Source organism: Labeo rohita, unplaced genomic scaffold (assembly GCF_022985175.1).
Source record: "Labeo rohita strain BAU-BD-2019 unplaced genomic scaffold, IGBB_LRoh.1.0 scaffold_798, whole genome shotgun sequence".
Lineage (NCBI taxonomy): Eukaryota > Metazoa > Chordata > Actinopteri > Cypriniformes > Cyprinidae > Labeo > Labeo rohita.
In genome coordinates this window covers 14,405-36,119 of record NW_026129742.1, presented here as the reverse complement: position 1 = coordinate 36,119, position 21,715 = coordinate 14,405, and the positions used below count along the sequence as shown (strand labels likewise).

The 21,715-nt window shown below is 39.1% G+C and overlaps 1 long non-coding RNA gene across 1 annotated transcript; it reads left to right on the top strand.

The window, feature by feature from the left end:
* The first annotated feature begins 16,330 nt into the window (after positions 1-16,330).
* LOC127162003 (uncharacterized) lies at positions 16,331-17,704 on the top strand. The gene is made up of 2 exons (XR_007827245.1): positions 16,331-16,424; positions 16,798-17,704. It is a non-coding gene; the product is annotated as an uncharacterized LOC127162003 (long non-coding RNA).
* The last annotated feature ends 4,011 nt before the right edge of the window (positions 17,705-21,715 follow it).

Below are 21,715 nucleotides of genomic sequence, written 5' to 3'. Positions count from 1 at the left end.
ACAGCCAACTCCTGCTGGTCAGTCAAAACACGTGGGCGACCACCACCAGGTTGTCTCCTGTTAATTCTGAGGACAACCGTATACTCTCAATATTGTAGTATTGCAAATTACATTACTGTAAACTGACAATTACATGTTGTTCATCTATACAATAGAGTACTATAATTTAGAAGTGAAGTTGCTATAGCAGACTTACCGGTTTTCTTGGCAAAAAGTTCTGATGATAGAGCTGACAGTTGACCTTTGTAAATTAGGCTGAACCAACCTGGCAGCCTCAGCCATGGTAAAGCCTCTGTTAACCACATGGTCAACAATGATGGCCCGGACTTCATTAGAGATGATGGTGCGCTGTCTTCTGCCTACATTTCTCTGAAGACCACCTCTCTGTCGAGGAGCACCACCACCTCTTCGATGAAGGTTTCCTCTCCCTACGAGTCTATCCTGCTCCATATTTGAACAGTGCAAAGTCTCAAACACAGTTCTACTTATATGGTAACTAATTGTGATCATCAGGGGAAACAATTAGTAATTAGTATTTCTTGATTGAAAGCTCTTGCAGCAATTTGTAACTTACAAATGACCAGACAACAACCAGTCAAGTTGAAAACCCATGGACATAATGAATGATTCATTGATTAAACATTAAGATCAGTTGAATTAAATGATAGACAAATGTATTAAACTGAAAGATAAGAGATGCAAATCAAAAATTTGATAGTGATAACATTATGAAAGGCAGTTACTGTGAACGAAACATTTATTTAGATGAAACACTTATTTTGTGTAGTGAAAAGGATATTTTGTGATTATGTGTATTGTACTAACAATTGAAAATATGCTGAAATGTTCGAAAAAAGTGCACTTTTGATGATCTGTTGTGATATAAGTACTAAGAGTTTTGAAAATGTACCAATTGCTTGTGAAAACTGCGCCAAACCAATTAAAAAAACTGTAAACTGAAATGCCTATAAAACACATGTTTTCAGTGTGATGTACATGATAATCAAAACCAGACATTTTGATTTGGAGGAGATCTGAGATATGAGCTGTAAAGGCACAGCTTTGTTTGGGAAACGGGGCGGGGAGCAGCAGCTCATTTGCATTTAAAGAAACATGCATGAAAACTGTTTCTGCTTCCACTGTGATATAATAAATAATCTGTGGGGTCTTTTGAGCTGAAACTTCACAGATGAATTCTGGGGACACCTGAGACACAGGCTACGTTCACACTGTCAGTTTTGGGATTGACAACCACATTAACTTTCAGGTGTGAGTCTTGAAATGTCCCGTTCACACAGCAGCTAACAGTAGCGTCTGGAATACTGTTTGTATGAGCATGCAACGGGATTCAAGACTGTATTCCTTATCAGTAACCAAAGTAATATCCAAGATGGCGACGTCCATAAAATTGAAAGTCCAATCACTTTCTGACACGACAAGAGACACGAGCCATGTGTTCATCCATCAAACCTACGTTATCCGACAGCAGGTTTTAAACTTGGGTGTAGAGAGGAGCAGACAAGAGCAGCTCCGGTGGAGACGAGATATAAACTTTCAGATGACACACAGCTCAATTTTCAGTCACTCAGTTTCTGAGTTTGTGCGACAGAGCCTCTCTCTCACACTGAATGATGAGACAGTTGTTCAGTCCTGTTCTGTTCACACAGCGCGTGTGTTCTGACAATGTGATTTGTGAGTCCTGAAAATGTACGGGTGTGAGTTTGGTTATAGAATATGTAAATTGTCACACCCATTAATAACTGTACTGTGTGTGAATATAACAGTATAAAGGGCTCAAATACAGGACTGACAACTGTATTCTGTTGCTGTGTGAACGTGGTCTTATATTACATTTTGTAAAATGGGGCATAATGGCTCACCTTTAACAGGTGTTAGCATTGCTGGTGTGTTTTAAAGCATGTTTAACATGTTGTTTTATCTCAATAATCTTTTCAAAATCATTGAAAGTCAAAATCATAATTAGGTTGACTTGGTAACTAGGTTGACTTCTTCTTCTTTGGGACTTTTAAAATCATCTTCTGGAGTTTTCAAGATACAGTTCATCCACAAAATACAGCTCAGATCTTCAGACTGTTCTGATTTAGTGTGCTGTTATATTTTCTAACTGATCAGATTTATGGTTTTCATAAAAATGACAATTAAAACTGGGAAAAATCTCATTAACAATGTTTTCAGACAAAAATTGGAAACTTTTTATGTGTTTCACCTGTTCTTTTACATTGGGGACTGAAAATGCATCAAGAGAGAAAATGCATTCAGTTCTTGAATGCATCAAGAACTGAAAATGCATTATTTTGAAGATAGGTTTCAAAGTGCATGTTTTTGAAAATGCCATCGTTGTTGTTTCTGTGTAAACACCAGAGATGGGGGACTCGAGTCACATGACTTGACTCGAGTCTGACTCGAGTCACAATTTTCAGGACTTGCGACTTGCTTGATTGAAGTAAGAAAATGACTTAACTTGACTTTGACTTGAGAGCAAGTGACTTGAGACTTAACTTGACTTAAAGTGGAAGACTCGACAGTGACTTGAACTTTTAAATATAATTCGTTTAAAAAATAATTGTGACTCAGCAGCACCATAATTGGCGCCTGTGCCCTTAACGCTGCACAACTCAAACCGCGCCAAACATGGCAGACAATAGTCGAGCTCCACAAATAGTCACGTTTGGCTATAAGGACTTTGAACTGGACCGTGCCAATAAAAAAAGATTGGCCAGATGCAGAGAATGCAACGCAAGAATAGCCGACACGACAACCACAACGTCAAATTTCATCCGGCATTTCAAGAACCACAAGGAAAGGTAAGAAAGTCATTTCTTTATAGTCAATTTAATAAAACGTTTAAAATATTCAAAAAATATTACTAATGTAATGAATTAATCGTTTCTGTTTGTCATAATTTGGCTTTGGTTGGTTTTTTTATCAAAAATGTGATGATCATTTATGTCTCATAAGTAACGTAGATGGCTATAACAGTGGTGCAGCCCGAATTTTAATGTTGGGTACATCTTAAAATGAAGGGGCTTCTCGATATTACATGTAAGCTATAATGTCTATATTAAAAGTGCGCATTTTCAAGTGTTTGTATCGACTGACTGCGTGTGGTTGTTGAATGGCAGCTCGCGCATACTGCATGAAAATCTAAGATGAACGCGTCGGTGCGATCACTTGCCCTTAAAATCTTTCAAAACTTTTTGGTCATACTGACAAGAATAATTTCATCGTTCGAATCGAAGTCTATGTCTAAATTTGTTTGTGTACACTCACAATAACAACAAAATGTGTGCTGTATAACAATGAAACCAGTTCAAATAGAAAACAAATATATCAGATTATATATTACCTATAAAACGTGTATATTGCGCGTCCACCGCAGAGATGACGATTAAGCTTCATAACTTCATCACTGGGCTATATTCACATACATTATATTTATATTCTGCTGAAATGAAAAAGATCCGTTCATTTTGATTAACGAGATTCCCATCACTAGATGAAAAAGAGTGGATAAATTCCCTATACTGTGCCCTATAATGGACAGCATAAGTATTAAAGCATCATATATAAAACATATACTAGGTAAATTTTCAGTCACAATACTTCGTTTATAAGGTTCATAGCCTGTATAAAAATGCTTAAGTCTTACATTCTGTCGGTACATATAAGTATTTTCATTTCTGTGTGTGTAAACATGAAAATCTGTAACTGCTGGAACCTAACTTAAAGCACATACATAGGCAAGTGATCATCACTTAAAATTAATTTATATTTACAATTTAATTTCCTTACATTATTAAAAAAATAATTAATGTTTGTGCATAGGAAAAATAATTTTGTTTTAATGTTTACAGTTTTCCCTGATTGGTTTTGTATTTTTTATCCATGCAGATATGATGAATATCTCAAATCCAAGATACTATTTAGAATTGTGGGAGAATCATGAAAAAAACATGATTCTCAATGTATCCAGATTCATGCAGCTCTAGAATATTGTGTAGGTTTATTTGTAATTTTAATTTGTTGTGTTTTAGATCTGATTCTTCAGGAGACAGACCATACCAGTACGGAACAAACAGGTCATGGGGATGAAGAAGAGCAAATCGAAGATGATGAAACTAGGCTGTTCTTTTACCACAAAAAGCTGAAGAAATCCACTCATTCCAGCCCTGCTGCCCAGCTCAACCATTACCTGGAAAATTGTGATGGCCAGAACTGCCTTTTGTTTTGGGGAATGAACAAGGAAAAAATGCCTTCACTGTTCCGAATAGCAATGAGGGTATTAGCTGTGCCTGCTTCAAGCGCACCTGTTGAGCGTGTGTTTAGCCATGGAGGGATTATTATGCGGCCCCATCGTTCACAACTTAGTGCCAATGTCTTGGCAAACCTTATTTTCTGTAAATGCAACACCTTTTAGACCATTTCCATTCAATTGAATGGCGTGTGTTCAGTCATAGAGGAATTATTATGTGGCCCCATCGTCAACAACTTAGTGCCAATGTCTTGGCAATCCTTATTTTTTGTAAATGCATGTTTACAGGTTTCATGTGTTTTAGACCGTTCCAGTTAAATTGAATTGGATTATACATTTTAGACTGGATTTCTTAATTTTAAACATTTTGTGTAAGCAACACAATTTTATTTTCAGATATTAATGTAGCACAGATATGCATATAATTCAAATATAGCAGTGTGAATAAGATACATAATATATGTATATAAGTTCATCTTTTCTGTGCAAAAATAAACATGTATTGAAAATTTTACCTCTGTTTATTTTAGTACTGCAACTTGACTTGACTTGGCTTGAAACTTATCAGGACTCGACTTTACTTGCTTAGGGTGAACCCTTGACTTGACTTGACTTGCTTGATTTGTCTAAACTGTGACTTGAGATTTGACTCGAGACTTGATGGTTAAGACTTGAGACTTGCTTGGACTTGACCATATGTGACTTGTCCCCATCTCTGGTAAACACCCAATATGGGAATCTTTGGTGACGGTGACGTCATGCGTGTGCGTAGTTGACAGCTCTAACTACCCAGGTAGCCAAAATGATCTGGCCCAGTAACGGCCCAAATCCAACAGGCCAGAAGAAATAACTTGGACCAGTTGCAGTTGCTAGATTCTTGTGAATCACGGGAATGAATGAATGAATGAATGAATGACGTGCCGAAACTGAGCTGACACTGCCGGCATCGGGCCACAGTCACGCCAGCATAGATTATACAATTAGCTGGAACTGGCCTCAGTCTGGATTCCAGATGGAAATCTATATGAAATACAGGCCTGTATTGAATGTAGTTCCAGACGTAGGTTCGGGAGGAGCCTAATCATTCAGTCCTGTCAATCATCGCTACGAGCGTATATAAGCAGCAGACGTTGCTCTGCCCCAGCAACAATTCTTCCGGCATACGGTCTCGCCCTATTCTGCGAAATATTTCCCACCCTGACAAACTGCAGTTATTTATCCCCCGACGAGGAACTCTCCTATCCCTCTGGATCTTCTTCGTCCGCCAAGCCGACCTCGGCTCGTCCTAAGCCCGGTCCCAGTACCGGTCAGACCAGCAAGAACCGTGGTCGCCCCCCTCGCCGTTCCCCTCCAAACTCGCCGAAGCGCCGCCATAGACCGCGGCCCCGGCTAGGCGGTCACGTACTTCGGCCGTCTCATCCGCTCCTCGCACTCCAGCCCAGCCAGGTCCATCAGGATCATCACCCATCCCTGCCATAACAAAATGGACAGTTAACGGATTGCGGCATGCCCTTGCAGCCGCAAACATCCATTTCTCCCGCAGGCAAAGCAAAGCCCAACTGTACGAGCTCTACCTCAAGTCGCAATCCGGATCGTCTCCTTCGTCTGCCCCTCCCGCTCGCCCTCAGGAGGCCTCCAGCCGCCCATCCAAGAGAGCTAGGCGCGCCTCCCCTAGCCAGGAGGCCGCATCAACCTCCAGCTCTCCCAGCGTTTCCACTCCGACCGCCGCGCCGGCGCCGCCCGACCCCCACCCTTCTCGGGCAGGCCTTGCTACCGCGGCTCCAAGCCCTCCAGTCTGCCAAGCCACTTCAGCTCACCAGACACATGTTTCCCAAGCATCCATTTCGTCCTGTGCTCACACTGTTGTTCCTCCTGTTCAGCCTCACCTTTTACCCACCTCAGGCTTGCTGAATCTTGCTCATCCCGCTCCAATCTCTGTTCCTTTTCATCTCCCTTCTGTCTCTTTTCCAGTTATTCCCGGAGCGCCCCCCTAGCGTGAGGCTGCCTTCACAAACGGGTCCCGCTCCGGCACTTTCTCCTCATCCTCCCCTTTTCCCCTCATCTGCCCCGCTTTTCCCTTCCACTAGCACAGAACCCAGCGTGAGGCTGCCTGCGCAAACGGTGCCTGCCTCGTCTTCTCTTCCTGTCACCTATCCTCCCTCTACTTCAGCTCGTCCACCATCCTATACCCTTTTCACGTCTGTCCCAGCTCCAACCCTTCCCCAAAAAAACCACCATCGATCCCTGGACTGTGGTGCCTTTTCTGTCACACTCAAAGATTCCGCTTCTAGCTCCAACCGTATCCTTTCTCTTGCAGAATTTGTTGTAGCTTTTGGAAAATACACGGACGCAATATGCTCAGCCTTCCCAAACAGACGTAAAGAACTGAACGATTATTTATCCATTATAGCTGATCTTTCTCTGTCTTTCGGCGGTAGCCACTTCTACACCTACCACAAGCTATTTTCTGCCAAATGTGCTACGCGAGTCGCACAGTGGAATCAGTGCCCCTACTGGGGCGCTCTGGATTTCGACCTTTACAATAGAGTCTTCCTGGGCTGCCGTAATATTTCCTGCTCCATTTGCCGATCCATCGACCATCAATCTCTCTCTTGCCCTATTATCTCGCAAAATACCCCGAACTCCCAGTCCCAGCCTTTCTCTGAGCCCGTCAAATCCACTTCATACGTACCGCAGTCCGGGCTCGATGTAAACCAAAAAGGACGATTTTCATCTTTTTCAAGTCGTCAAGTTTGCAACAATTTTAAACGATTTTCGTTGTTTCAGGCAAAAGTGTCGTTTTTTGCATATCTGTCATTTTTGCGGCGGCGCTCACGCCCGCCCTGTCTGCCCCGTGTACAAATCTTTGGGCAAAAATCAATAAAGATCTTAAAAAATACCTTTCTTCTCCTGTCAATGTCTCACTCTTAACCGTTGAACTAAAAAAATCACCCTGATAAGCACTTCACACACTACTCACGACGTAGATCAAGCAATTCAACTAATTAAATCCGCTGGTCGCGGAGCGTGGCTTGCCAAAATTGACATTACCTCAGCTTTCAAAGTCATGCCAATAAACCCCGACTTCTGGCATCTTTTTGGGGTTCACTGGCGCGACAAATATTATTTCGCCGTCCTCTTGACTTTCAGTTGCAAAAGCAGTTCAAAAATCTTTGACACGCTTTCAGAAGCCCTCTGCTGGATTCTAGCCGATAATTACAATATCCCTTATCTTATCCATTAGCTCGATGATTTTCTTATTGTATCACCAAGCCCTTCTCCCCTGGCCGTCCACCTTAAAACCGTCCAAAAAGTTTTCTCCGAACTAGGTATTCCTATCGCTTCTGAGAAAACCGAGGGCCCCGCCACCTCCCTCGAATTTCTCGGAATTTGCCTCAACTCAGTCAAGTTTCAGGCCTCGCTCCCTAAAGAAAAAATCGACAGAATCATCAGCGTAATCAATAACCATATCTCGGCCTCGGAAATTTCTAAACATGACCTTCTTTCCCTGCTTGGGCACCTTAATTTCACGATGAGAATCATACCCCAAGGCCGCTCCTTAATTTCCCATCTCCTCTCGCTAGCATCCTCGGTCCCCGGCTTAAACGACTCAGTCTCTCTGGACAACTCATGCATAGCAGACCTTAACCTCTGGCTCTCATTTCTGAGTCAATGGAACAGTCTTACCTTTTTCTACGACACTGACGTTTCCTCCGCCGCGGACATGCACCTGTTCACCGACGCAGCCCCCTCAGTCGGTTTCGGGGGGTATTTCCAAGGTCGCTGGTTTTCTTCCACCTGGCCCCCCGAACTCGCAAATCTCAAACTGTCCGTCTCTTCCTCCGCACTTTTTGAGCTCTACCCAATTGTCGTCGCCTCCGCCTTTTGGGGAAAAGAATGGGCCTCCAAAAGTATCCTCTTCCATTGCGACAACGCCGCAACAGTGCACTGCATTAATAATGGCAGATCCAATTCCTCTGAAATAATGCCTTTTCTCAGACATCTCATTTGGTCTTCCGTCTGCAATCAGTTTATAATTAAAGCAGTCCACATACCAGGTTTCAACAATCAAATCGCTGACTCTCTCTCCCGTTTTGCTTTTCAGAAATTCAGATCATTAGCCCCCCTGTGCGGACCCGTTGCCTACTCCAGTGCCTCCTTATTCGGATCTGACGTTCCAGTAAACCACCCTCTTTACCACCTCTGCGAATTATCAGTAAATCTCATCATCCAAGCCGTATCTCAAAGAACGCTCAGCTCTTACTGGACGGCTTGGAATTGTTTCAAAAACTTCCACTTTCATCACTTTCAACTCCAATTTCTCGACTTTTCTCTCACCACCCTTTCTTCTTTCACAACCTTTCTCCACTACTTTAAAAAGATCCAACCCGGTTCCATTAAAGCCTATCTTAGTGGCATTCATTTTTTCTACAAACTTATTTATGGTCATCAGTGCCCGGCCATCAATAACCCTCAAATTTCCCTCCTCATCAAAGGCATCGAAAAATCCCAACCACGCCATTTAGATCCTCGCCTGCCCATCACCCGAGAAATATTGAGCAAATGCTTACTCACCCTTCGTTCAGGCTACCACTCAGAAAACACAGCCAGATTACTCGACGCTCTATTCATCCTCGCCTTTTTCGGATTCCTTAGATGCTCCGAATTCACTTGCAACTCCAAATTCGATGCCAAAATCAATCCCATTTTTTCAGACCTCCAAATTCTGGACAGTGACACCATTAGCTTCAACGTCAAGCGTTGCAAAACAGATCAATTAATGCGTGGTCATTTAACCTTCATTTTTAATCTACCTACTCTCCTCCAGCCTTATCAGTCCGTTGCCCTTTTCTTAGCTCACAGAAGTTCTCAGCTTCCTTCTCCCACCGACCCTCTCTTTTTAGATGATAACAATTGCCCAATCTCCAGACATTGGTTTCAAAGACACCTCAAGTCCGTTTTGACCAAATCAGGCATTCCAGCAAACCATTACTCCAGCCATTCCTTTTGCATAGGCGCCGCCACTACAGCTGCTCAAAACGGTCTCCCGGAAATCCAAATCAAAACCTTAGGTCGTTGGTCCTCGAACGCCTTCCACTCGTACATCAGATCAAACCTTAGCCAAATTCGGCAAGCACACCAGTCCCTCATCCAATAATCCAGCCATCTTGCACCTGTCCTACGATAATCAATAAACTCCTCCCTCCCTCCATTCACGGAAACAGCAGGGATTCCCCCTGGCCTTTAGCTCTCAACACGTCATAGCTCAACTTCTCAGCACAAGGATTCCCCTTACTCTTCCGCCAGCCACTTAGCCTATACAGCCTCTAAACCCCAAGCTGCCGCAGCAGTATCCAGCTTGTTGTCACCGTTAAGCCTTTTTGGGGGGGTTCTTACTCGAAGCTCGAGCCTCCCTTATATATATATATATATATATATATATATATATATATATATATATATATGTATATAAAATATTATATATTTTTTTTCTCTGCAAATACTGCAGTGTGCTGGATGCAGAAACCAAGAAGTGTATAAACAGATGACAAGGTGGAAAACATGTCAGGCTTGTATGTGTGGCACAGTGTTGCCTATTTAAACATGAAGCTTAGCATAAAGACTTTTTTCTAGCACGTACAGAAAAAAGATGAATATAGGTATACGAAGAAGAAGAATATCACTTTATGTGGTTAAACAGGTATTTCAGAAAGTACTTTTTACAGACTTTATTATGTTGTAGATTTAAAGACCTTTAAAAGTTTGGGCACCCTGCATGGTCACTACATGGCAATGCTCTCTTTGGCGAATATCACTGCCTGTGAAATCGTACAGTTTACAGCTTTTTGAGTAATAGGGTATTCAAAATGTAATATGTAAAATGTCAGTAAAATGAATCATATTAATTTTGGCCCTACTTGACCACTCACAACACCCTGACTCAATCAGTACAACAACATTAATCTTAACATATTGTGGCCAATCTGATTTCAATTTCTTAAAAAAAACATATATTTACACATCTACTCTATAGCAGAATATAACATTTAATTACTTTCATGTCACAGATCCACTCTCTTCGGATGATCTTGACAAATCTGACATAAAATATGAAAAATCAGTCACAAAACGATTAAAAGTAGTACAGCAGGAAGGCACATTATTATACTATTCACATAGTATATTGTGTAATTAAATTTCACTAACCACTAATAAATACATAAATAAAAACTGCTACATGGCATATATTTAATGAACCTAAATACAAATATTGAGAATGTTTGACAATCAGCGGAAAAAATAAACTCACAAAGCCAAAGACGCTCAGTGCTGCGGAGTCTTCATGATGCAGCAGCTACTGACACAAAAACAAAGGAGAGAAAAAGAAAAAGCATTACTGAATATGAGTCAGATTATACATATATCTGTACAAATTGAAATGTACAGATTTTTAATCAATGGTTATTGACTAATCAGTGTGTTGAACAGTTCAAATCAAAGACAGAATGACCGCTAGATTGATCACGTACTTACATAACAATCTGAAAAAAAGAAAGAAAAAACAAATAAGCTATTACTTAAAATAGTAATGCATGTGTGTGTGTGTGTGTGTGTGTGTGTGTGTTTCAGGTTTAGGCATTCTGGGGAGCAAATATTCACACAAGCAGTAAAACCTGAATTTATTACATTTTTGGGACTGACACATATGGCTCATAGTAGGGCTGAATGTGGCTAAATGTGCCGTTTCTCAACCATAATCGGGCCAGATCCACTGATCACAAGCCCAGCCAAATCTGGCAACCATTACTGGGCCAAAGCTGACTCACTTCTGACCAGCACACAGCCGACACTCAGCCACAACCGACCTGACTCCACTGGCTACCTGGGTACTGGCCTGGCATACTTAATACAGCATTTTTGGCAGTTTGGATATGTGTAAACACGAATCGTTTGGAAAACATTGTCATCTATAGAGTATGTAAAACATTTTTAAAAACACAAGTGAAAAACTTTTCAGTTTTTGACTACATTGTTGACGTGTAAACGTAATCTTACATTGACAGGATGTTCAAATGAGACAAGATTAGTCAAACTCCAACTGTTATTAAGTATGAAGTGGATTAAGTGATCCAAAATATATAGTCATACAGAATAAGACATTAATATGTGCTTTAGAAATACTAATAAACAGCCTATATGCGTGTTATATGCATAATAATAAGCAACCAGTTAATAGTGAGAATTGGTCCTTAGAATAAAATACAGCTGTTTCTGTATCAATTCTGTATCAAATCAATGTGCAGCAGTTTAAAATAACAGCGTTTAGTGGAAAAGTGCAAGGTTACTAGAAAATAATGAATGAAGTATAATATAAAGGCTACAACAAGGTTTAATCTGACCACAGAGGAACACAACTGAGGTTGTCTGATATAAAGAGACGTAATCGCTGAAACAGAGCTTCAGTCGTGCGCAATACTGAAATATCTGATAAGTGTGTTACTTATTTTTGTCAACCTGGCAACCTTGTGACAAAGTGCTGGTCTTCAGAAAACACTGGTAAACTTGCAGTTTAGTGATCTCCACTTCATATTCTATTCTCAGTCATTCATTAAGTGTTCATTTATGAGAGAGAGACTGTGTATGTATGAATTACCACAGTTTTTGCTTTCTCTTTTAACAGTGCAGCTGTGGCATTAAATTACTTCTGAAAAATTGATATTACAAACTCCTTTATGAGAAAGATAATGTAGCTCTTCAGCGGTGAAGCTATTTTATTGATAAAATTGGGGGGCAGCACTGAAGTTTCTTTGTTACTGAGTGTGTGTGTGTGTGTGATTTGAGTGTGTGACTGAATGTTAAGGTGACCAGATTTTTGAAATGAAAACCGGGAACATTTCCTAGTTCAGTGGGAAAAATATCACTGAAATCTCATTTGTGATTATCTATAATTTCAAAAATGGACACAATATATTTTTGTAGCCTATATGATTTTGTTTTTTAATTGTTGTGGCCTCCATATATTAGTTAATAATTACAGTGATGTTTGAGAATCAGACTTACCCTAGTTTTTAATATAATTCACCAAAAATCACACTATGAAAAATATTAGTAACTATTGCAAATAGCAAACATATCAAAACAATATTATAACACAATTATGGCTTTACAAAAACACATTAAAATAAAACAATAAATATGAGAACATGATAAAACTGTATTTAACAAATGTTTAATATTTTCTAACTGTATTTAACATTTTCACAAACTGAGTACAGTAATTACAACTTTACAAATTTTCTGTTTGCTTTTGATCTTTTCTATCCCTTTTCAGGTTTATTATTTTGCATGTTAGGCTCATTTTGACAAAGTATGTGCTTTCTACAAATCTAATTGTGCAAGTGTAATTGATTCATTATTTTTCTTTTATATAATTGTACAAGATTCGTTATTTTATTTTATATATACAGTCGTGGTCAGAATTGTTGGAATCCTTGTTAAATATGATCAAAAAAGGCTGTGAAAATAAATCTGCATTTTTTATCCATTTGATCTTTAATTAAATAATATAATATATTAAAATATCTAATATCTAATAAAAATCACATTGTGAAATAAATAATTCTCTCTAATACACAATGGCCACAATTACCCTTAGAAATTCTTGAGTAAAATATTTCTAAAGTATATTTCCATTCATATTTCCATTTTTTAGCACACCAGCATGACAAAGAACATGAAATTATCCAGGAGTGTAAATGTGAGGTAAAACAAAGACCAAATTCCCTTAATCATTGATCACAATGAGAAAAACCAAAGAATATATAGTTCTGATGTGCAGCAAAAGATTGTTAAGCCTCACAAATGATTAAGTGTCTATAAGAAAAGAGCTCAAGCACTGAAAATCAACAATAATGAAGTTCTAATCAACTAAAGATGTTACAAATGTGTCTGGAAGAGGACGTGTGTCTGTATCGTCCTAATGCATGATGAGGAGGAGAGTTTGTACCAAAGATCAAATCAATAAACAATGCAGATTTATTTTCATATTTACTGAGGACACCAACAATTCTGACCACGACTGTATATTTTCCTCATATTGTAGTTGTGACGACGGAAGTTTCAGGAATGTTTAATATTGTGTGTAAAACAATCCTGCAACATTATCATGTGTGTTGTTGTACAGTGAACACAAACAGTCGCCTATTAGTTTGTTTTACCTGTAAAGTTAGTATGTTACTGCCTTGAAACCAATAACGGCGTCTCTTTTGACGATAATTGCGTTTTGCTCTCGTCCAGGTTCTTCATGGTTAAAGTACAAAGTAGCGGCGCGACCAAATAATCAGTAACAGCTCACAGCGCCTCTGTGCTGAAAATAATCACAATCACACGATTACCAGCTGCTGATATTGGTCGAGCTTTTACAGAGCATTTGCAGGTTGTTTTGAATGTGCTGTAAAACGGGGACATTTCTGGGGACAGATCCAGTCGGGGACAGGACAACAAAAACCGGAACGTCTGGTCGTCCTACTGAATGTGAGATATATGAATGAATTTGAATTTGAATTTTGAATATATGGAGATACACAGGCCTACTAGCAACTGCCTCATGTACCCTAGCAACTGCACAGCAACACCCTAGCAACCACCTTGTGTACCTTGACAACAACATAGCAACAGCCTAGCCACCACTCCAAGTACCCTAGCAACTATATAGTAACACCTTAGCAACCACACAGCAAGTATCATAGCAACCATATCCCCCTGGGGTCAAAAAATGCGCTGGCGCGGTTTGTGGCCGTTTTTCTCATAATGCCAAAAAGAACTTCAATTACTCCGTCATTTTTCATCGTACAGATAAGAGCAATACATCAATGGAATCTGTAAGGAATTCACTTTTATTTGTGTACACTCATAGTAACAACAACACTCTGTGGTTTTGTGAAATAAAGCAAACAAACAGGGTATGCAGTCTGCTGCGTTGTTCTCTGTGATCGTCATTAAGAAATGCGTCACTAAAATGAACTAAAACTCAGCAAATACTCCACACAGAGACATGAGAGAGATATCTATATAAAGCCTGATATGTCTACTTTTAAATGGAGTAAGTCTTATCGAAAACAAATATCATGTGTTAAAGTAATCTGTATGAAACCAACCCCATGTCCAGTCTTTCTCGTCAGACCTAATTATTTTTAATTTGATCACGCCCACGAGCTGCTTTCCGTTATTATAATCAGCCACGTGGAGGCGCGAGCGGCAAACCGCCCATATCAACGTAAACAAAGCGGGAGACTAGACTTCACTTCATTGTTCATCTCGGCTACTTGCATGTTGTTACTGGAAGAAGAAGCGCTGTGAGGAGAAGATTTATATTTCCCTCAGAGGAAGAGCGCGATGCGATGCATGGCGAGATCCACCGAAAGAGTAAGTCTTTCTTTTATTAGCCTACTTACGTTAGTTGTTGTGTTACTGTGATAACTTGTAGTCATTATAGTAGTTAGATTTTTTTCCAAACTATAATTCCTGACTACGTGTAATCAAGTGAAACGTTATGAAGTATGTTGCATTTCATTGCATCGAAATGTTTCACGACGCCAGGCTGTTTTTAATGTTCTATAAAATAAAAATGACGCGATATGAAAGTAATAGTGTTTACACTGTAACACTGAATGACGGAGTCTAAGATTGTTTAGACAAAACTACTGTAATATACTCTGTTCACAAATAGATGTTTATGACGTGCTTAACAATAATAAATTAGTTTCCCAGACATAAAATGGTTTTGTATTGTATAGTACATACAAAGCATGCTTGTGTTTGACTATAAAATCATATTTATTTATTGTATAACAATAGGATATAAAAGTAACATTAGTTTATTTTAAATACACTATTTGTGAGTAGGTGTTTAACGTGCTAAACAATAATAATTAGTTTCTCAGATATCAATTGTCAATATTTTATGATAGTATAAAGCATGTGTGAGTCTGTGACTACAAAATCTTACTACATGTATATATTACAGATGCTCCTGATATTAACATGCTCACTAATGTTTTTTTTTGTTGTTGTTGTTATTGTTTTTTTTTTTTCCAGTGATCTGATACCTGCACCACAGATGAATGCTACATGAATACCACATGAAGACTGCTACCTGGACTACTGATGATGAGTATTGTTTCTTAAATCCATGGAAAGAAGCAGCAATCACTGAAATATCAGATATAATTTACCTGTTTCACTTGTTGAGCAGAATCCAGAAAACAGTTTTCAGGAATGACACAAAGTCTGTTCACATCTCTGTACATGTAACATCAATGTAGTCAATAATGTGCTTTTGACCTTCATTATGTATGTTTTGATGATACTGTGTTGTAAATAAAATACAAATAGTCTAAAACTCCATTCTTTGAATCTCTGATTGTTTCTACCTGACAGTCAGAGTCTCACTGATGGGCCATTAGAGGAGGGCCTTTTGTCTCTTTTGTGTGAATCACTAAATATTCATGGCCGTTGTCACTCCCTCGCATATCCCCTTTAAATCACAAAACATGTCTTAGAAAATTTAAAACAATATATTGTTTTCTGTAAACGTGTGAATGAGATAATTTTCACATCATTTTGTTGAAAAAACTCTAGACTACCACATCCAGTTCTCAAAAGTCTTGTGAACTAATGTTCTGAATGTGTTTCATGGCCTTATTTCAGTGACTTAAAAATTTTTCTTTTTCACTAACCATGCATAAACGTTGTTTTCTCAAAAACACAAACATGTACATTAATGTTGCTTGCATATTACTGTAGCCCAGTTTGTGCTGATTACAATGTAATCAGACTTTAGCCATTAATATGTTTTTTAGATACTGAAAAAAGCACAAATGTCAGGGCATGTCTAAACTTCTCCAGGGTGCCAAAACACCCTCAGACCCCAAAGGGATATAGCAACAGCTTAGCAACCACCCTCAGTACCTTAGCAACTGCATAACAGCCACCTCCAGTATCTTAGCAACTGCATAGCAACAGTCTAGCAACCACTCTGAGTACCTTAGCAACTGCATAGCAACAGTTAGTTGACTGTCTGAATGTGTGTGTGTGTTTTCTAGTGTGGATCATGGAGGAGAATCCAGGATTACAGCAGGACTGAAGAAATGTACGTCTACAAACACACACACACTCTCTTGCATTCGTGGTTTACGGGGACTCTCCATAGGCGAAATGGTTTTTATACTGTACAAACCCTATTTTCTATCACCCTACACCTAAACCTAGCCCTCACAGGAGACTGTGCACACTTTTTGAATTTCATAAAACACTGTTTAGTATGTTTTTTAAGCCTTTTGTTTTACGGGGACACAGGAAGTGTCCTCATAAACCATGTTTACGTTGTAGTACCCATGTCATTATACACATTTGTGTCCTCATAAACCACAAATGCCGGAACACACACACACACACACACACACACACACACACAGCTGTAGTGATTGTTGTTGTGTTATAAATGTGTCTGTTCTTGTGTTCAGATGCCTGTTTTCTCACACTGGATCCAAACACAGCAAATGAATATCTCATTCTGTCAGAGGAGAACAGAAAGGCGACACGTGTGAGAGAGAATCAGTCGTATCCTGATCATCCAGACAGATTTGATAGATATAATTATCAGGTGTTGTGTAGAGAGAGTGTGTGTGGACGCTGTTACTGGGAGATTGAGTGGAGTGGAGATCTTGTGGGTATATCAGTTTCATATAAGAGCATCAGCAGGAAGGGACAGAGTGTTGAGCGTCGGTTTGGATTTAATTATCAGTCCTGGAGTTTGATCTGCTTTCCTGACAGATACTCATTCATACACAATAAGATACGGACTGATCTCCATGTGAAGCCCATCATCAGTCGTAGAATAGGAGTGTCTGATGATGATGATGATTATTATATCTATAGAACAGGAGTGTATGTGGATGAGAGTGCAGGAACTCTGTCCTTCTACAGCATCTCCAGAAACACAATGAGTCTCATCCACACAGAACAGACCACATTCACTCAGCCGCTCTATCCTGGGTTTACTGTTAATTATAGATCATCAGTGAAACTGTGTTGATGAATCAGAATAGACTGATGAGAGATTGTACCCATAATGCTTTGAGCTGCTGATGAATCAGTAAGAGTGAGATGTTCTGGAGTCTCTTCATGACATTAATACTGCAGCTCAACTTCTGTCACTCAAATAACAGTCAGAATAAATGTGTGTCAGAAATCCTCATATAGACAGTAAGATCAGTGTGTGTGAGTCTAGATTTGTGTTTTTATTGTCGTGTCTCATCACTCATTCGTTTTATTAGTGTTAAAAATGTCAAAATGTCACAATCTTGATGAAGATCATGTCATTCATTTCTCTTGTTTTTGTGCAGAAATAATAAAACAATAATAAATCAAGGTGAGATCAGATTTTAATTGATGTTTGTATCATGAATATAATCGATTCCTCACAAGACTGAAATGAACTTCTGACATTATAAAATATGACTTTAATCACAGCATTTCATAAAATATATTATTGTAACTACAGTAAAGCTGTATTTAATTATGGGATCTCCTTAAATAAAATATTTTCAGAGTTTTAAAGTTAATGTTTGTTTGTTTTTTGTTTTTGTTTTTTGGGGGGGAACAGAAACTATAAATATGAGGTTCATTATAAATATGATTGTATTTCCAATCTTTTATTGGCATTTTGTCAGGAAAAGTTCATGTGTTTTAATCACAGTATATTTACAAAAATCATATTTTTTATTTATTATTTTTATTATTTGTATATTGAATTGATTTAAATAAGTATTACCTTAAATATAATGCAAACATTACTTCAGCTGACATATTTATATCAACAATTTTTATTATTTTAATTATAAATAAATAATAGCAACCAAAATATGAATTATGAAACATAAAAAGATGATTATGATTTTAATACTATTGTACTCTTAAGTAAACCGTATGTATGCATGCATAAAATAATGTATTTAATAATATTATTATTAATAATAATAATGCTAACATACATAAATGTTAATGTTATATCAAGTAAAAAAAAAAAACTGAATAAAAAAAACCTGAATATTACAATAATCCTGTTGCACTAAAAAAAGTTAGTATTTTATATTAAAATAAAATTATTATTTTGGGTATTATTATAATGTAAATTATAACAAATATTGTAAGAAATGAAGAAATATATATGTTATGATTGCAATTATCATAATAACACAAATATCAATAATATAATATATCTATTATATATTTTTATTTAAAATACAAAAATATTTTAATATTTATTCAATAAAAAGGCAGTAATTCAGTAAAAGCCAAAATATGAATTACTACTACTACTACTACTACTACTAATAATAATAATAATTATTATTATTATTATTATTATAGGATTAAAATACAGAATATTTTATTTTACAGCAATCGTTTTTTTTAAAGGATTTTTAACATTTTATTAATAATAATGAAAAGCTCTTATTATTATTATTATTATTATTATCATTATCATTGATTAGTTGTAACTGTTATAATATTAAAGAAATACAATTACCATTTTAGATATTATTATTATTATTATTATTATTATTAAATACTCCCTTTATATTTTACAGTACTGTTGGATTATTGCAATTTTTATGTTTTTGCTTATTTGTTATAATTAAAATGAAAATATTAAATATTATATATGTTATTATTGATATTATTATTAAATACTGAAATATTATTTTACAGTTTGTGATAAAGTCACATTAGCTGCCGCCGCTGGAGAAGCAGTGCTGGCACACACACACACACATATATACATACATACCCACTTACTTACCTCATCCATTCTCCGCACCGTTCCTCCCTGCTGTTGCCGCTGTAGCGGGTGCACATGCAATCCTGATAGCACATGGACATTCTCCCATTTCAGCACTCTCCCCTGTCCGTATGCATTTCCCAGTCATCTCATACACATACACTGCACTTGTTGTGTTGTTTCGTCCCTGTGATGTTTGTCTGTGTGGTGTAGTCAGTCTTCCGGCTGGAAACATCGTGCCGGCCAAACCGAACGAACGAGCGGCAGCCGATTATGACATCACAGGCTTGGTCGCGCCGGCGCAGTGCAACCGGAAGCTGGCGAAACCATTGCGTAGTTTGAATGGGTGTTTTTGTGTGTATTTATGTGTGGAAATTATGTGTTAAAAGTATTATGTGCTAATGGATTGTGTTTATTATTATTATTATATGGACAGCTGAAATGAGTTAGTATTGATTAATTATAATAAGATGTCAAGTAGATGTGGTATTTGTGTGTGTGTATGAAATGTTATACTTACCTGTGAAGGGTATGGCATTACTTGTTTACCAAGTCGACGCAAGAGTGCTACTGCGGTGCCTCACGCAAACCCAAAAACCCCTTTGTATACTGTGGATACCTGTTTGTTGCATATATCATTGTTGGATTATTTTCTGGTTTATTTTCCCTTTTTGTTGTTTCGTTGGTACTTTGGATTTTTGTGTGCACTTGTATATATTCTTCACTGTGGATGAACTTTCTGGCACTGTAAATAAATTACACCTCGCACAAAAGTGCTTTGCGAGTGAGCCATCTTTTTTTTTTTTTTTTTTACATCTACACGGACTCACGTTTTCCCCCTGAAGGCAAGCTGGTGGGCTCGTCTTCATCACATTTGGTGGCAGCGGTGGGATGGCTACTCACAAGACAGCGCCGAAAGGTAGAAAACCCAGGACGGGTTTACGATCCCAAGTGAAGGCGTCTGAGGAGGAGGCGGCCTGGAATTCTGTCAAGACTACGGAGGATAAGGAGGGAGCTACAAGTCTTCCCAGAGTCTCCCAAAAGTCCAGTCCACCATCGACCAAGCCAGTCACTCCTGACGCTACAGCTGGCGAGGGAATGATTTCCCTGATGCACAGATTTTTTTGACACTCAAGAGCAGAGAGAGGAGCGATATCTGCAGGAGCTCCGAGGTCTTCGTGAGTCCATCATGCAGTCGATTCGTCCTGCTGAGACCTCACTGGACGCGGAGAGCATACGATTGGAGCTGCCGACGCCAGCGCCAAAGGTATCCACAAGACAAAGACCCGCCTACATCCAAGACTCCCCAAACGTCACAGCAACGAGAGAGCCAACGCATTGGGCTGATCCGAAGATGCCGAGCTTCCAGCAGGGGGAAGATATCGAGAATTATCTTCGCCAGTTCAAACGTCTGGCCAGGACCTGGAGGTGGCCTGAGGAGGAGTGGAGCTATCGTCTGGTTCCGTTGCTGACAAGGCAAGCATTGGAGGCATACCTGGCAATGGACGAGGAGCGGTCTGAGGTCTACACTGATCTGAAGGAAGCGCTGCTGGAGAAGTTTAACATCTCCCCAGAGACCTACCGTCAACGCTTCCGATCAACTACAGTCCCAGCTGGAGAATCGCCAACAGAGACTTACAAACGTCTAAAGAATCTGTACAAGCGATGGGTTCGACCGGAGGAGCACTCTAAAGAGGAAATTGGCGAGGCCATCATCCTGGAACAGCTTCTTTGGGTGCTACCCTATGACGCACACACCTGGGTGAGAGAGCACGAGCCGAGGTCAGGACTAGCAGTGGCAAAGTTGGCTCAGCAGTACCTGAATGCTCATTGTAGCAGTCCTTGTACTCAACCACTCAAAGGTACTGTACGTGGCGTTTCTCATAACTCTGGGTCTGAAAGGGGTCATGTTGAACTGTCTGACAATGCACAAGGTCCAAAGTCAACGACCAAAGACTTGCTTTGCTTTTATTGCCAGCAGCCGGGCCACAAACCAGCTGTGTGTTCCGCAAAGTGAAACTTACAGGGTTTTGTTATGTGCCTAGAGAAGGGGACTGTGATTTTGACTCTGTGGGGGTGAGTCAGAATGTGTATGATGTGACTGTTAATGGACATGAACTGAAAGCACTCTTAGACATTGGAAGCTCTTTATCAATGGTGAAATCATGCTTCGTAAATAATGTCAATTATGTGAATGCTACCTCTTTTCAGTGTGTGCATGGGGACATAAAGCAGTATCCCCGACCTGAGGTAATGGTGGAGGTACACAAACAAATGTACTTGCTTAATGTTGCTGTAGTTGACAATTTACTGGCTGATATGATTCTAGGAAGAGACTTGCCAGTGCTTTATGAACTCTTGCAACCCACCATCAAGGACTCTGAACATTCTCTTGCCACTGCCACTGTTGATGTTTCATGTCCTGCTCTTACTAGAGCTCAAGCCAGGGCGGGTCTACAGCCACTGCCAGACTTAGACAGTAGTCTGTTGCAGGGCGGGACTAAGGGCCCTAAAAAGTCACGTCGCCAACGGTGGCTTGAGAAGTACCTGGGTACCCCAGCTTCTGAGGCCTCAGTGGAAGGTCTTGAAGTTAATGG